Source organism: Bombina bombina, chromosome 3 (genome assembly GCF_027579735.1).
Source record: "Bombina bombina isolate aBomBom1 chromosome 3, aBomBom1.pri, whole genome shotgun sequence".
In the NCBI taxonomy this organism is placed as follows: domain Eukaryota; kingdom Metazoa; phylum Chordata; class Amphibia; order Anura; family Bombinatoridae; genus Bombina; species Bombina bombina.
Window position 1 is genome coordinate 564,260,889 of NC_069501.1, and position 15,249 is coordinate 564,276,137.

Genomic DNA, 15,249 nt, shown 5'->3' on the forward strand with positions numbered 1-15,249 from the left:
ACTTCAGAATCAGGTTGAATCCTCTTCCCTGAGTCAGAAAAATCACCCACAGAAAGAAGCTCTCCTTCCTCAGCTTCTGCATATTGTGAGGGGGGTATCAGACATAGCTACTAAAGCGTCAGTATGCTCTGTATTTCTTCTAACTCCAGAGATGTCTCGCTTTCCTCGTAACCCAGGTAGTCTGGATAATACTGCTGACAGTGTATTATCCATGACTGCCGCCATGTCTTGTAAAGTAAACGCCATGGGCGTGCTAGATGTACTTGCGCCTCTTGAGCGTGAGTCCCTTGAGCAGGATTTAAAGGTTCTGACACGTGGGGCGAGTTAGTCGGCATAACTTCCCCCTCGTCAGATTCCTCTGGTGATACATTTTTTAAAGACAGAATATGGTCTTTATTACTTAAAGTGAAATCAGTACATTTGGTACACATTCTAAGAGGGGGTTCCACCATGGCTTCTAAACATAATGAACAAGGAGTTTCCTCTATGTCAGACATGTTTAAACAGACTAGCAATGAGACCAGCAAGCTTGGAAAACACTTTAAAGCAAGTTAACAAGCAAAAAATAAAAACGGTACTGTGCCTTTAAGAAAAATAAAAAAGGTCAGAATTTTAAAAACAGTGAAAAAAAGCAGTAAATCAAACGACATTTTTACAGTGTGTATAATAGGCTAACAGAGCATTGCACCCACTTGCAAATGGATGATAAACCCCTTAGTTTAAAAACCGGATCAAAAAAATGATAGACTTTTTTTTAACAGTCACAGCAAACTGCCACAGCTCTGCTGTGGCCCTACCTTGCCATACAAACGACTTTGGAAAGCCTAAAAACCCTTTAGAGAGGTCCTATTAGCATTCAGGGGACTCCTTGAGGGAAGCTGGATGTCTCAGTCTGCAAAAGTTACTGCGCAATTAAGCGCTAAATTAAGCCCCTCCCACTCATGTCTACACAGTGGGAGGCCTAAGAAAACTGTTTCTAGGCAAATTTAAGCCAGCCATGTGGAAAAAACTAGGCCCCAATAAAGTTTTATCACCAAAGCATATAAAAAACGTTTAAGCACTCCCAGCAAACGTTTTATATGACAGGAATTGAAAAATAGTAAGAGTATTACCTCTGACAGTAAGCATGATACCAGTCGCTATTAAATCACTTTAATCAGGCTTACCTTAAATAAATCTGGTATCAGCAGCATTTTCTAGCATTTACATTCCTCTAGAAAAAATTGAAACTGCACATACCTCATAGCAGGATAACCTGCACGCCATTCCCCAGCTGAAGTTACCTCTCTCTTCAGTTATGTGTGAGAACAGCAATGGATCTTAGTTACAACCTGCTAAGATCATTAGAGACCACAGGCAGATTCTTCTTCTATTTTCTGCCTGGGACCAAAATAGTACAACTCCGGTACCATTTAAAAATAACAAACTTTTGAATTGAAGAAAAAACAACTACATTTCACCACATCTCTCTTACTGCTTCCATGCTTGTCGAGAGTTGCAAGAGAATGACTGGAGGTGGCAGTTAGGGGAGGAGCTATATAGACAGCTCTGCTGTGGGTGATCCTCTTGCAACTTCCTGTTGGGAAGGAGAATATCCCACAAGTAATGGATGATCCGTGGACTGGATACACCTTACAAGAGAAATTAATTTATCAGGTAAGCATAAATTTACTTTTTATGTTTGAATATTTTTTATTAATTTTAATAATAAACTATTACAAAAATAAACATACCTTTCTATCCGTTGACCTCTATTATCTGGTGTTCCAGGGAGAAGGTTTACAATATCATATTATTATTCAACCTTTGATTCACAAACTTTGAAAACTTTGTAGTAACCTATTGTATTCCAGTTGTCTTCATATAAGCCTTTTCAAATCAACAACTACTGGGTAATGACAAGTCCTGTAGTCACGAAGCTTTGATGATGTTTAGTCCATAGCCCTACATTATTTCCGGAGCTCCTCTCTTTATTTATTTTTTTTAAAAAGAATTGTACTTTTGTAGTGCCTGGTTTTGTATTTATCCTATATGAACATGTAATGAAATAAGGCACAAGAATAACCGCTCCGTCTATAGGGATTCTAGATTAAATAGGACACAATAGAGAGAAGGTAAATTTAAGTAAACTGGGTTAAAGGAGGATAAAAAGGGGTAGGGAAGGGGTAGGGAGGGATGACATACCCTTTTGTTAGTCTGTGCTATATGTACATTAATAGGTGAAGATGGTTGTAGTTATATTGACCACTTTGGGTTACAGTTCCCAATATTCCTATATATTTAAGACTCATTTACTTATCCAGTAGTACCATACCGCTTGGACCATTTCTTTATTATCTAGAGTACTCGATGCCAGCTCATACATAGTGTATGTATGTTGAATTTTATTATATATTTCTATCCAGGTTGTACTACCAGTTTTCCAATGTCTGGCTATGCATGTCCTTGTGACTGTGCATGGGATCTTAAATGTGTTAATATGTTTATTGTATATGCTAATATGTTCATGTAGGAGGGCCTGTTGAATTGTGAGGTCGATATTTTCGTCCAGGATTTGACTGAGGAAGGTAGATAGTTTTCTCCAAATCCCTGTGATTTCCCTACAATCCCACCACATATGCCTATATGTTCCTATTTCTCCACACCCTCTGTAGCAATATATACTTCCCTGAGTGTGCATATGAGCAGTTCTCGTGGGTGTTAAATACCAGCGATGGATGGTCTTAATAACATTTTCTTTAAGGTCCACACTAATAAGCCCTTTCTCTGCATTTTGAAATATTGTTTCCCATTCTTTGGTGTCTTTATAGATAAGTAGTTTGTTTTCCCATGCCAACATAGTTGTTGTTTTTGTATTGATCTGTGTAGCTTGTATGGCAATATATAAGATAGAAATGGCATGCTTGTTGCGGTCTGCTGTTTTACAAAGAGTTCTATTGGGGTGGTGTTTCTTTCTCTCGGGTTTCTCAGATATGTTTGTATAGCTGACTGTATTTGTAAATATATATACCAGTGTAATTTCAGTGGGCTTATTTTCGTTTGCAGATGATTAAAGGAAAGTGTATTTCCACCCTCTAGATAGTCGCCACTCTGTATAAGCCCTTATTTTCCCATTTTGTAAGTTGAGTCCTGAGTTCATTAGGCAATATAAATCTTATCGGCATGTATAAAGAGTATTTTGGGATTAGTTTGTATTTAGTTCTTGCTATTTTCCAAGTGGCTACTGTGAGATTTGTAGTGTAAGGCCCGAGTGTCTCTTTATTAGTGTGAGTTCTCTCTGGATCCCAGATGATGGTATCACTCTCACCCCACCCACCCAAATTTGCTTCTAGATTGGGCCATATAATCTCAACCACGAGAAATTAAAACTTTTCCATTTCGACAAGTCTTTTTTAATTTGTTTAAATAATGGAGTATAATTTACTCTGTATAGCTGCGTGGAGCAATTTGGGAGGTGAATTCCTAGGTATTTTAGGGATTGTTTCATCCATTTAAAGTTAAAGTTTCATTCTAATAGCGTCTGGGTCTTTCTGGGGATCGCAATGGAGAGGGCTTCACACTTTTCTGCATTTATTTTGAAACCTGAAATGGTAGCAAAGGTTGTTAGGGTTTGGTAGAGATTAGGCAACGATATCAGTGGGTTCGTTAAAGTCAGTAGTATATCGTCCGCGAAAAGGGCTAATTTATATTCCACCTTATTTATCTTAACTCCTGTTATGTCTATCTGTGAGCGAATTTTGGCGGCAAGTGGCTCTATGCATAGGGAAAAGAGTAACGGAGACAGGGGGCACCCCTGTCTGGTCCCGTTACGAATTGGGAAGGGTTGAGATTTATATCCTGCCAATGATACTTGTGCTCCTGGAGAGGAATAGATAGCTTTCAATGCTTTAATGATTGCTCCCTCAAATCCCATCTTATGTAATACCAGGAACATATAGTCCCAATCAATTCGGTCAAACGCCTTCTCTGCATCCAATGATTTGAATCAAATTGGTAACTCTACGTATATTATCTGGGGCTTCCCTACCTTTAATAAAACCCACTTGATCTGGATGGACCAAGTGGGGCAAAATGTGCTTAAGTCGGTTTGCTATTATTTTTGTGAAGATTTTAAGATCTTGGTTTATTAGGGAGATTGGGCAATAATTTTGGCATTTTTTGTGGTCCCTTCCAGGTTTGGGTATTACTACTATTTTGGCGGCTAATAATTCAGATGGAATATCCCCTCCTCCCATAACATGGTTACAAAATTTAACAAGGTGCGGGATTAATGCTGCTTTAAAGAGCTTATAGTATTCGCCCGGAAAGCCATCCGGACCCGCTGCTTTTCCTGGTTTAAGATCTTTGATTGCCTCTAGTACTTCTATAGTGGATATTGGAGCATTTAGTGTTTCCCTTTGTTCATTAGATATGGTTTGTAATAAGTTGTGAGTAAAGAACGTTGAGGTGAGTGTTTCCATCTCCGTATTATGTAAGACCTTTCTCCCGTCACATAGGCCGCCATAAAACGTCGCAAAAGTATCTACTATTTCCTGCGGGTGTGAGGTCACTTTGTTGTTTGGTGTCTCAATGAGGGAGATCACTGAGGCCCTACATCGTTCTCTAATTTTATATGCCATATATCTGTCTGGTTTGTTTGCGAATATAAAGTATTGTGCCTGAAGTTTCTGAATGGCTTTAGTGGCTTGTGATTGAAGGAGTGTAGCTAGTGCAGTTTTTTTTAAATTGGAGAGTCTGTTGAATAGCTTTTGTCTTGGTGAGTTTGTGTCGTCTTTCTAATTCTTCGATCTCTGTATGTAGTTGTTTTAAGTTTTGTCTGTACTTCCTGATCTGCATTGTTTTTTCCTTGATAAGTATCCCCCTTAAAACCACCTTATGAGCCGCCCATGTGATCCCTGGATTAGATACAGTATCCGTGTTTATATGCCAATATTCTGTTAATAATTTAAGTATATTGTTGTGTGTTTGGGGGTTTCTAATATATGTTTTGTCAAAGGTCCACGTTTTGCTCCTACTTGGATCGCACAATCCCTCTACCTGTAAAATAATGATCGAGTGATCAAACCAAACGCATGTGTGATCTGAGAGCTGTTTAGTAAAGGCTGTAATATCTGGCTAACAAATATATAGTCTAATCTAATGTAAGACTTGTGTGCTGCCGAGTAGAATGTGGTATAGTTGGTTAAGCCATATAATGTAGTCCATGTCTCTATCAGGGAGTGAGGTAACAGACTTTCTTTTATCGATTTAACAATGCGGTTATGTCTAGTTTGTTTATTAGTTAGAGGTTTAGTATCAGTTGGACTAATAGGTCTCATGGTGATATTGAAATCTCCTGCTAAAATATTTTGGTATGGGACCATTGTGTGAGCAAGTGTGAGATGTGTTGAAAAAAGCTGTGTTGATTCTCATTTGGTGCATAGATATTGCACAGTGTGATTTCCGAGTCTAATATTCGCCCTTTTACTATGATATATCTCCCTTCAGTATCTGTAATTGTATTTTCTTGCATGAAATTAAGTGAAGAGTGTATGAGAATGTATGTGCCCCTTTTTTGGATGTTGCTGTCGAGTGATAATGGGTGGTGAAATATTTTGCCCAGTATTTTGGGATGTTATCCTTAAGCAAATGGGTCTCCTGAAGGAATAGGATGTTAGCATGCAAGGAGGTGTATTGTGACAGCGCCATTCTCCTTTTTACATCTGTATTTAAGCCCCTTACATTGTGGGACAATATCTTTATGTGAGGAGTCATGTTAATATGTCTATGTTAGGATGTTGCAAAATGAAATTTGTTACCTGTGGGTGTCTGAACTGGAACTCTAGTAGTATAGATTGTAAGTAATCAGGATTATAATTGGTGGTCTGTACTATGTCGTCACTGGGAAGGGAACTGGAAAGAAAATACATTATCATTAACATATAAAACAATAGTCTAAGATCCTCAATATGAGGACTTCTAAAGGGTAACTTATAACATATCATAAGAGTAAACAAGAAAACATAGTGCACTGGGGGGGGGGGGCATATCCCCACAACATCATATAACTTTTGCATTCACATCTTAATGTGAAGTCACTAGGAGTAAGTAACACTAAGGAGGTGTTTGCAATAGATTGGGATCAGAGAGCCTTGTCTTCAGATATTTTGAAGGCAATCCGGAGTTATCCCAATCCACTGTTCTTTCATCTACTCCCAATTGTCATTCCGGCTTTAAGGAGTGTGTAATACCCCTAATTGCAGTTTGTAGAATGTTCTAGGAGATTTTCCCTCTTGTTTCTTTTATCTTTTGTTTCTTGTGGTTGATTGTCTGCCACTTAGATGTATCTGGATGTCTGTCTGGGTCTTTGCTCTTCGCTGGGTTGGGTGTCGTATTTGGAATGGCGGGTGATTCCAGCTCCAAGATCTTACATTTCTCTGGTATGTCTTCTGGCTCCTTGAGTGTAATTGTCTTAGAGTCTTTAGTGATATGTAAAGCAAATGGGAACCCCCATCTATACGAGATCTGATGTTTTCTGAGTAGGCTGGTGAGAGGACGTAGGGCTCCCCTCCTCTGTAGAGTCTTGATGCTGAGATCCTGATAAAATTGAATCACATTGCCTTGGTATTTGTACGTTGGGTATTTTCTTGCCGCCTGTAAGATTTTTTCTTTGTCTGGGTAAAATGTTAATTTGGTTATAATGTCTCTTGGGGGTAGGCCTGGGTTAGGTTTGGGTTTCAGCGCTCTATGCGCTCTTTCTATATAAAAAGTGTAATCAGCCGGAGAATTTGTAATCTGGGTAAACAGTTGGGTGAGATAGGCTAGTATCTCTGACTGAACTACTTCTTCTGGAACTCCTTTGAGACGGATATTATTCCTCCTGCTCCTATTCTCTAAATCTTCCATCTTGTCTTGGAGTTCTTCCAGTGTTTGTTGTTGAGTAGACATAGCTTGAGACATTGCTTCCATTTGGTCCACCATGGAGTCTTTTTGATCTTCTAAAGTCTCTATCCTATTACCCATCTCCATTAGGTCTGATTTGATTTCAGAAAGGCTATTGGTCACCGATGTATGTATGGAATCGATTTTATCCCACAGTTTTTCGAAATTGTCTGCAATATCTTTTTTGGATACTAAGTTTCTAAGGTCGGCTTTTGTTAACGGACTTTTGTCATGTAGCTGTTGTTGAGAATCAGTGTCAGATTCTTCATCTACTTCTGTTTCCATTGTTAGTTTGCTTGTTTGAGCAGACTTAAAGAATGTAGATACGGCTGTAGATTTTATTGTTTTATCCCCTTTAGTGGGTATTTTAGAAGCCATCCTGGTGATGAATGAGCATAAATTAGGTAAGTGGTGAGGCTATGAAATGTTCGCACCCCCTCTTTAGTCGAAGAGGCTGTCTCTTACTGAGCAATGAATTGCAGGGTGTTTAAGCTAATAAAAGATCTGGTGTGATCCCGGCTTTTCTTCAGAGGTTATAATCCGGCAGACAATCTATGCAGAATGAAGCTTGAGGTATATTTTTTGTTTTCACAACATATAGAGATTCACATTGGTGTTGTTTTCATTATGACAGCTAAAGCTTGACTCCCCCCGAACAGGCTAGGGTGTTATTCACATTCTAGCTGATAAAACTATTGTCCAGCCTTACAGCTGAATCTTCTATCTTCCTTCCAAAGGCGAGTTATAACCCCCCACTATGTTGCTGTATATCTTCTTCAGGGGACGTGGGTAGCCCAAATTATTGCTAATGGAGATTGTGGTATTTATTGGATCTTCAACCAGATATTATCTGTGTATGAGATGTATGATTTTCAAGACAGTTTATAAACTGATTTTTAGAAAATGCAGTAAATCAGTGGCCACCCTCTCCCCAGGGAATGTATCCTCACAGGATGATCACGGGAAAAGGTAGCAGGGGTATGACCTGTCACCACTCCAGGCTGACAGGAAAGGGGGGGGGAAGAGGGTGTTGTTCTGCAGTTCTGCTGCATTAAAATAGCTTGTTGTTGAAAAAAAACCCTAATTCAGTGCTTGCCAAGGTATATAGGAGTTAACTTGTGAGTCTAGAGGGGTTAAAGAGTTCCTGGGGTATCCATAGACTGTTGTATAAAAAAAGAATGTAAGTTATGTTGGTTGGCTTTAAGTCTATTTCACTTTATTTGTATGTATAGGTCAAAGTGGTTGGTGTTACTATTAGAGGTCTTGTATATAGAGTTGTTTACACACTTCTCCCTATTGTTTTTAGGCAGTGTTATGTTTTTTAGGGCACTCGGTCAAATTGTGAGGTAGCTATGATGTTCAAACGTCACTCAGTGATCCCACAGAGCAGGGTAAACAGCAGTCTCAATATCTGAAGGTTTGATGTTCCTCTGCTCTACGGATCATCCAGGAGACCTATTACAGCCTGTGAGCACTGGGAGGTCTTTTTATGTCTGATTGCGCAGCTCAAGCACCTCTCTCCCTGCTGCGTCTTACTCCGTAGCTAGCCCCACTGTCTCTTCCGGCTTCACTCTGTAGCCTGCTGTGACGTCACACAGTAATGGCGCTTTTCACACCTTTTTGTCACTGCCTGATTTTAGTTCGGTCGGCTAGAGTTATGTCCCCCAATGTCCCTCTGACTCACCGGCACTTCTGTCTTACTTTTATGTGCAGCAGGGGAGAATAAACCTGTGGGGTCTCTGGGTTCCGGTCTGTCCGACGGTCGTTTGCAGTCTCGGATCAAATTATATCCTCAGCAAGGGGGATAAAATGCTGATCTCTCAATCTTTCACTGCCACAGATCTCCCAATGTCCAGATATATATGAATATCCCCTGAATCAATGCAGTTTTCTACTTTTAAATAGCTGAAATAACAAATTTATGCAGGAGCTCTCTCATACCACGTCTCCTCTGCTTTTAGGCTAGCTCCGCCCCCATAAATTTACTTTTTAACCCCTTAATGACCGAGGACGTGCAGGGTACGTCCTCAAAAAAAGGGCAGTTAACGCCTGAGGACGTACCCTGCACGTCCTCGGTGTGGAAAGCAGCTGGAAGCGATCCTGCTCGCTTCCAGCTGCTTTCCGGTTATTGCAGTGATGCCTCGATATGGAGGCATCCTGCAATAACCTCACATGGCCATCCGATGCAGAGAGCCACTCTGTGGCCCTCTCTGCACCGGACATCGATGGCCGGTATCGTTGGTGGGTGGGAGCCGACTTGGGAGGCGGGTGGGAGCCGACTTGGGAGGCGGGTGGGCGGCCATCGGTGTGCCGCGTGACGTCAAGGGGGGAGGGACCGTCGGGGAGCGCGCACACGTGCACGGAGGGTGGCGGGCGCGTGCACGGGCGGGAACCGCTACACTACGGAAAATGTTTTAATAAAAGTGGCCTAATCTTGTTTGTGCAAAAGCACAAAAAGAGATCTGGAGGGGTGGGGGGTTGGTTTTGTGTGGGGGGAAGCTACACTACAGAAACGTTTAACAAATGTAAAAAAAAAACATTTTTTCTTCTAAACTGGGTACTGGCAGACAGCTGCCAGTACCCAAGATGGCGCCCATTAAGTTAGAGTGGGAGGGTTATAGAGCAGTTTGGGGGAGATCAGTGAGGTTGGGGGCTAAGGGGGGATCGTACACAGCAGCAGATGTAAATATGCTTAAAAAAAAAATAATAAAAAAAAATTATAGCTTTTTAGTACTGGCAGACTTTCTGCCAGTACTTAAGATGGCGGGGACAATTGTGGGGTGGGGGAGGGAAGAGAGCTGTTTGGGAGGGATCAGGGGGTCTGATGTTTCAGGTGGGAGGCTGAGCTCTACACTAAATCTAATATTAACCCTGCAAGCTCCCTACAAGCTACCTAATTAACCCCTTCACTGCTAGCCATAATACACGTGTGATGCTCAGCGGCATTTAGCAGCCTTCTAAATACCAAAAAGCAACGCCAAAGCCATATATGTCTGCTATTTCTGAACAAAGGGGATCCCAGAGAAGCATTTACAACCATTTGTGCCATAACTGCACAAGCTGTTTGTAAATGATTTCAGTGAGAAACCTAAAATTGTGAAAAATTAAACTTTTTTTTAATTTGATCGCATTTGGCGGTGAAATGGTGGCATGAAATATACCAAAATGGGCCTAGATCAATACCATTTGTGCCATAATTGCACAAGCTGTTTGTAAATAATTTCAGTGAGAAACCTAAAGTTTGTGAAAAAATTTGTGAAAAAGTGAACGATTTTTTTTATTTGATCGCATTTGGCGGTGAAATGGTGGCATGAAATATACCAAAATGGGCCTAGATCAATACTTTGGGTTGTCTACTAAAAAATATATATATATACATGTCAATGGATATTCAGAGATTCCTAAAAGATATCAGTGTTCTAATGTAACTAGCGCTAATTTTGAAAAAAAAAAAATGGTTTGGAAATAGCAAAGTGCTACTTGTATTTATGGCCCTATAACTTGCAAAAAAAGCAAAGAACATGTAAACATTGGGTATTTCTAAACTCAGGACAAAATTTAGAAACTATTTAGCATAGGTGTTTTTTGGTGGTTGTAGATATGTAACAGATTTTGGGGGTCAAAGTTAGAAAAAGTGGGTTTTTTTTTCAATTTTTCCTCATATTTTATAATTTTTTTATAGTAAATTATAAGATATGATGAAAATAATGGTATCTTTAGAAAGTCCATTTAATGGCGAGAAAAACGGTATATAATATGTGTGGGTACAGTAAATGAGTAAGAGGAAAATTACAGCTAAACACAAACACCGCAAAAATGTAAAAATAGCCTTGGTCCCAAACGGACAGAAAATGGAAAAGTGCTGTGGTCATTAAGGGGTTAAAGGGACATTACAACAAAATATTTTCTTAAAATGATCCGGAGAGAGAATACATTTTTATACTTTAAAATGTAACTATCAATTTAGATTACTCTTTAGATATCCTTAACAGAAGAAATTTCAATGCACATGGTTGAGCCAATCACACAAGGCATCTCTGTGCATCCACCAATCTTCAGCTACTGAGCATATCTAGATATGTTTGTAAAGGAAATACAAAAATAATGATTTAAAATTGATGACAGAATTAAAAACATAAAATCCTTTAGGTGGAGGGGGATTGAAGTAGTACGTTTGCCCCCCAGAGGAGGAGATAAGGACCAAATTTTGGCTAGGCAGGAAATTTATTAGATCATGAAGCTGCATACCCAAGTACCACACGGTTTTAACTCCGAGTTTGATATTATCAATCATTGGAGGTAGCAGCTTCATGATTCACAAGCAGTAACTTTCTACATATTCTCCAGCCAGTATGTATATGGAACATCAAATTGAATGGAATGTCAGTTTATATACAACAGTATACACCACTATTTACTATTTACATATTTAAAATTTCCAAGAAGTTATTATCATTATATTTTTTATGACATCTAAACATAGTCAAGCTATCTAAATAATATTCCTCAAGTTGGGGATTTCTTCCTTTGAAATACACATATATATATATTTTTTTTTTTTGTGCATTGGTTTATTTATTTGCTCATTTATGCATATTTCATATGTTGAATATTCTGTACATCCATTTTGTGGTTTTAACCAAGATGGTTGATAACTTTTTCACATTTAACAAATTATGGATTTGTACATATATATTTACACATGTGTTATATGACATACACTATATATTTTATAAAATTTATTGATTATTCATTGGTTTTATAAACACCAGACATTCTTGTAATTACATGAAGCGTCATAAAAGGTAATGAATTGTTGCTATAAATTATACTTTGTTCTGCACAAACTAAATTTCATGTGCTTGATTGATGTTTGAATATATATGAACTGTTTTAGTCAGTTATGAATTGTGGTTTCTCATACATTGTATTATTTCGGTTCTATAAGCCTCTTTCAATGTTACGCTCCTATATCCCTGTGAATATGCCATCCTGTTTATTTTGTAATTCTGTGACAGTTCTGTACATATACGGTTAATAGGGGTGTGTTTAGCACTAACCAATAACCTTTATGTATTACCCTTTTTAAACAGCACATACCTGTGTCTGCTCAGGTTTCTGATTACGGCCCAGGCCGAAACGCATAAAACCTTTCTTATGTGCATATCATGTCTATTTTAATTGTACCGCAATAAAGCCTTTGTTTTTATACCATTTCTGGAGTTCCGGAACATCTCTCTTTTTACTTTATCATTTTATTGGATTACAAGGAATCCTATCATTTGTACCTGACTCCAGCAGTGATATTGTGGCTAACCCCGGCGGTTTGTCTTGCATATATTTTTTAAGCTCCGTGTGTGTATTCCTTTGGGTCGAAGATCAGCTGTAAGTTTGAGTACCGGATTGGTTGGACGCTCCATGTGACTTACCGGTCTCTATTCTCATTGGAGGAAAGTCGTATCACATCACCGTCACGGAGTCCCGAAGTTTGGTGAGGGTTGCATGAGCCGCTGTGCTTGAGTCCTCACATCGGTGAGTTGAACTTGACAGCGGTTAAGACGAAAATCCATCCTCTTGGTGATCCGTTGTCGAAACAAGCAGTTAGGGACAAGTACTCTGTTCTCCGCAATCGTGGATGCTCGATACGCTACAGGGTGAGTGATTATCATCTGTTTGCATACACACTGTTCTTGAAAACCCGTTGTTGAACGAGCAGTCAGGGACTAATACTCTGTTTTATGCAATAGTGGATGCTCGACACGCTACTGGGTGAGTGACCGTCATCTGTCTACATTTACTCAAAATTACATACTAGTGGACTTATACTACTTTTATTATCTTGATTTTCATATTGACCCTTAACCATGGTTAACACCACCGAGCACTAACCGCTTCACATTTGGCCTTTTTTGGGACATGTTCATAGTGTTAAGCCAGAACTTTTTTCCTATTTTTTCACAGAATTAAATGTTAATATTTAAAATTAAAGGACCAGTCAACACAGTAGATTTGCATAATCAAGAAATGCAAGATAACAAGACAATGCAATAGCACTTAGTCTGAACTTCAAATGAGTAGTAGATTTTCCCCCCTACAATTTTAAAAGTGATGTCGTTTTCCACTCCCCCTGTACCATGTGACAGCCATCAGCCAATCACAAATGCATACACGTACCATGTGACAGCCATCAGCCATTCACAAATGCATACACACTTATTCTTGCACATGCTCAGTAGGAGCTGGTGACTCAAAATGTTTAAATATAAAAAGAGTGTGCACATTTAGTTAATGGAAGTAAATTGGAAAGTTTAATTTTGATTGAGTGTCCCTTTAAATTTTTATTTATGATTCCAGAAAGAAACGCTTTTTAATTACCATCCCTTTCATGAGCTAATATGCAATCTTGAACTTGATCTAAATATATCTGTCTAAACATTGTAAATATGCATTGTTGGCCAGCCACAATTAAGTAATTATTTCCCAGTAATGCTTTGCTGATCATAAACATATGCACCTCCCTTTCTAAAAATTAGTAGAACATGAGAATCAAGCATATTTGTATTACCTTCTGTATTGTTTGCCCCACTGTGAATGAAATATCTTCTAATGGCTGTATTTATACAGCTTTACCTTAAAGTGACTTTAAGCTATTTGTTCTATACTGATTTAGATGGATAATACAATGTTAAAACAACGTCATATTTAGTTTTATTCTCTCATTAGCTTTTTTTGCTTGATATTCTTGACTGAAAACCATATCTAGATAGGCTCTTTTGCTGCTGATTGTTGGTTGCACATAGATGCCTTATGTCATTGTCTAACCCATGTGCATTGCTATTTCTTTAACAACAGATGAAACTCTGAAAAAGAAAGAAAAATATTATAAACATTAGTTATTGCATGAACACATGTCTTAAGGTATTTATTAAATAGAATAATTGTTAAATCATCTTGTGTCTATGCTCTAACATGTATTTTTTGGTCTTGATATATAAAAAAAAAGGTTCAGACATGAAATCTATATCTATCCATAATTAGAAATACCATTATATTGTCTAATCACTCTTAGAATTAAACATTAGCATTTTAAATTAGACAAAATAATGCATTTCACATTATAAAAATCTATTTATATTGTATGCTGAACATAATTGAATGTAATATTTCATTTCCCTTCAAATAATATACCTCTATATCAACTATAAAATTATTCCTTTGTCTGATTGGTCAGAATGCGAGTCCTCTCTAGCACAAAGTAGGGGTAATGTATGTAAAATAAACATATTCTAATATAGGACATGTATCTATTCCTAATTCTTTTAACATTCTTCCTCCTGTGATTCTTAACTAGCATGCATTGTGCAAACTAACCTGGATGTATGGTCTTTGAAAGGCAATAATCTTCAAAATATCAGTTTATCTTCATTAGGTGTCTTATTCATCATTTTCAAAATAGAGGATTGTAAAATACCATCTAAAAGAAAAATAATCTTAAGTGTCTCCAATAGGATGCATCCACAGCCTCAGTCCATAAAATTGTTGCCACTTACCATGTGAACGTGTCTTTGTATGGTTTTCAAGGTCAGCACATTTGAAAGACAATGCCAGACATGATCACATTGGTATTCATCACTTTCAATCTGGGATTCTTCACTTTCAGTCTGGGATTCTTCACTTTCAGTCTTGAATTCTTCACTTTCAGTCTTTAGATGAAGTCATCTCCCTAACGGCAGAAAAATTGAAAATAAAAATATTAATAGAAGTGTGTGAATTAGTTCTGCACCCCTCCCCCATTTCTGAAACTATTTCTATCACTAGCTTACTAAGCGTGTGTAGCATCTTGTGTTATGTTCTATCAATCAAGTGTGAAGATGAGTCATACATTGTGCAGACCTAACCTCTGATGTGTGACTTTGAATATGACTTTGAAGCATATAGTCTTGCTAGAGGATCCCTTTCTAAGTATCCAAATTTCTAGTAATGTGTAAACTAAATACTACTTTGTAAAATGTATGCCATATAATGGGTGATTGTGCCAAATTCCCGCCAGCCACAGTCCATACATTATTTATACTTACCAGCTGATGTCTTTAAAAACCAGGTGGCGAAGTCGTTACAGGACCCAATGCCAGGAGCATCACCTATAATAATTCAAATAATTTTTTATAATCATTTGATGAACAATCCTAACATGTTTGCACATTTCTCTACTTCTCATTTCCCTAGAATTCACACATATTCGCAATACTCCTATCTAACTTCTATTATTTACCGTCTGAAGTTGCGGTTGATGATGTTTGCTCTGACATTGAGCCCCTCGTCCCGGAA